The sequence below is a fragment of the Cryptomeria japonica genome, chromosome 10, assembly GCF_030272615.1.
Source record: "Cryptomeria japonica chromosome 10, Sugi_1.0, whole genome shotgun sequence".
Taxonomy (NCBI): Eukaryota; Viridiplantae; Streptophyta; class Pinopsida; order Cupressales; family Cupressaceae; genus Cryptomeria; species Cryptomeria japonica.
Genome location: NC_081414.1, coordinates 450,511,208 through 450,514,907, shown reverse-complemented (window position 1 = coordinate 450,514,907; position 3,700 = coordinate 450,511,208).

The window sequence follows — 3,700 nt, the reverse complement described above, 5'->3', positions numbered from 1 at the left end:
TAAAGATATGGTTTGTAGATTGAAGAAAGCTTTATATGGTTTGAAACAAGCTCCTAGAGCTTGGTATGCAAGGCTGGATAAATATCTTTTGAAGCTTGGTTTTACTAAAGGTAGTGCTGATAGTAATTTATATTATAAGATCACTGATAATGATATTTTGATTATTGAAGTATTTGTTGATGATATCATCTTTGGAGGAGAAGATAAGTTGTGCATGGAATTTGCTAACATTATGAAGAATGAATTTGAAATGTCCATGATTGGTGAGATGAAATTTTTCTTAGGTTTGCAAATTACTCAAACTGACAAAGGCATTTTTATCTATCAAACTAAGTATTTGAGGGAATTGTTGAATAATTTTGGTATGGATAATTACAAACCGGTAAGTACTTCTATGGTGACAAGTGAGAAATTATCTATCAAGGATACTTCTACACCGGTAAATCCGACAAGGTATAAGTCTACAATTGGTGGTCTGTTATATCTAACTCAAACTAGACTTGATATCATGAATGCAGTAAGTATTGTTTCAAGATATCAAAGTGATCCTAAAGAAAATCATGAATGTGCAGTAAAGAGGATATTCCGGTATTTGCAAGGAACAACAAAATATGGTTTATGGTATTCTAAAAAAAATGATTTCACTTTATGTGCATATACTAACTCAGATTGGGCAGGAGATACTGATGACAGGAAGAGCACTTCTGGTGGAGCTTTCTTTATTGGAAAGAAACTAGTTTCAAGGATCAACAAAAAATAGTCATGCATTTCTTTATCTACTGCAGAAGCTAACTATGTTGCAGCAACAACTAATTGCACTCAAGTCTTGTGGATGAAGCAAATGTTGAAGGATATCAGGGTAAATTGTAGTGAACCAGTAGTTATCTACTATGATAACTCTCTAGATATTGACATGTCTAAAAATATGGTATTTCACTCTAAGACTAAGCATATTTCAATAAAGTATAACTTTTTGAAGGACAAGGTAGAAGAAAAGGAAGTCAAATTGGTTTATGTAAACACTAAAGAACAAATTGCAGATATATTCACTAAACCACTATCTAAGGAATCATTTGAGTATTTGAGAGATAGGTTAGGGGTTTCTGCCCCTCCGATAGAGACTTGATTGATGATGTTTGTCATCAGTCCGACATGCATTATCAAAGACATTATTCATTCTGACACTGATGGGTGGTGTTACTACTCAGGAGGAGTATTTGAGGTTTACATTATTGCTTTGATATTTTTGTCAGATTTATGGCATTGATGTCAAAGGGGGAGTGATAGTGATGTGAAAAATCAATTCAAAACCTTACAAAGATATCATTCACAGGGGGAGAGCTATTGATATTCAAGAGATTTTTGGTTGTCTTCCATAGGGGGAGACTTGTTTGGCACTTCTTGGTACTTAGATGTTTTTCACATCTAGTGTTGCCATCAATGCCGAAGGGGGAGATTGTTGGCATTATGGATGAATTGATTGTGTGTTGCATTGATGTTTTGTCATTGATGTCAACACTAGCTATTATGATTGGTTATCGACATACAAGTTTTGGTTACCGGTAGAAGATCTAATGTTACCGACAGAAGATACTATCTGTTGGACACTTTCGACATGTTTGGATCAATGAGTATGTTTGATTTCATGTGTTATACACTCCATGAGCATGTTTTGGTCAGTTGGTATTGGCTTGGTAATTGAATGCTATCTTACACTCTGGTAAACCCTCACCGACATTGGTTTAAGGCTTTATCGACAGAGCTTTCACTGAGGAATTGTGACAGGATACATAAGTGGTGTTGGTGCAGCTTCTAGATTGATTAAAGGATGTTGAAGATGTTCTTTGATCGTGCTTCAACTGCTTGAAGAAATTTCTTTGGCATGGTGGACCCAGAATAGGTTCGGTACCTATCTAGGTTATGGACTGGTATCATGATAACGTGTACTCTACACGTTACTAGGATGTTTCAGGAGGATTTATGGATTTTTTAATTTTTGTTTTTGTCTTAAGCCAACATGGCATATCATTGTAATATGGAATTATGTAATGATCTTATTGTAATATCTTTTAGGTGGCCGACCTAATTGGTTTACGTTTTAGGGTTTGTATAAAATGATGTAAGATCTCATTGTAGATCATGAGGATTATGTATCGTGGTCTTGGAATGCAATATCACATGCAAAGGAGACTTGGTCGATCATAGGTGATCGAATTGGGATTAAGGAAGAGGTCAAAGGCCTCCACTATTGAGCTTAGCCGAGACTGTAATCAGGCATGGTAGATGCTATCTCTAGCGGTTCACTTTATTAGATTGTTGTCCATTTATCTTGAGGTGGTTTTAACCTCTGTAGTCAGTGAGACTCTTTTGTAATGAGAAGTACGCTCTAGGCAGTGTGCCTTCTTGCATGAGCAGACCCCTCATTGTATCACATACTTTTTGCAGAAGTATCATCTGACTATGGGTAGGCTTCCCATCATGGTTTTTCCCTTTCCAGGTTTTCCACATACAAATCATGGTGTTATGTGGTATGGTTGCTTTGCATTGATTATCTAGTTAATTGTTAAGTTGTATTGTTAACCGGTATCTATATGTGCTTTACCAGTACTTGATCTGTTTTAAGGTTGCATTGTGGATTAAAAGCTATAATCTATTAATAACTGATTCACCTCCCCCTCTCAGTTGTTCACCGGTTATCCTAACACCTTGTACCACATGAATTAGTATCAAAGTCTAGAGTTTGATGGGTTGTGTTAAAAAAAGATGTGTGTTTGAATTATGTTGCCTAGATATGAATGAGATGATTTTTTTTTGTGTGGATATGAATGAATTAAAATTCTTTTCCTAGATATGTGCTGAGGAAAAATCAAAGAAAGAAGAAACTATATCCTTGGAAGTTGGAAGGTCTCTTAGAATGTATTAGGAGGGTTTGTTGCAGAAGAGGATTCTGTGACTGTAGAGGGTTTGAGTCTTAGAGAAATTTTTGCAAGAGGAGTAATTTTTAACTTCAAAGGGTAGAGGAGACACAAGAAGCTTTAATCTCATTAATTTTGATTGAAAATTGTGATATTTGGTTGCAAGTGAGACTTGTGGATGCAGAGGGACTTAAGAGTCTAAAATAATTAATAGAAGATTGTAGCAGTAAGAAAAATGACTTCAAAAAAGAGAATAATGGAATTCATGAAGTGACTATTAAGGATATTATACTTAGAGAAGTGAGAAAGAAAGTATTTTCATAGTGTTTATGAAGAATAAATTAAAATTTGGGTTAGATTACATGTATTTGAAATTAATCAATACAAAAAAATTAAAGTGGATAAGAAAAAATGTGTGAAAAAGTTATGTGCAAACAATATGGTAAAATATACAATGTATGAAGTTGAAAAGCATGAAAAGGCAATAGATTTTCTATTTAGAAGAGAGAGAAAATGATAGAATTGCTACGGTAAATGATAGAGAAGTTGCAACAAAGATTGGTACATTGAAGGACTTGGAAACACTAAAAAGATTGGGATAGTTGTGTGAAGAATATGGAAAATTAAAAGAGTAAAGGGACCCCACAAAATGATAAAGATGATATACAAATAAGGATTGCAACAGTTGAGAAAGAATAGTTTGCATTGACAACACGGAGGAGAAAAAATTGCAATAGAAAATGATGATGTAAAATTTGCATTTTGAATTATTTGATGATGTTAAT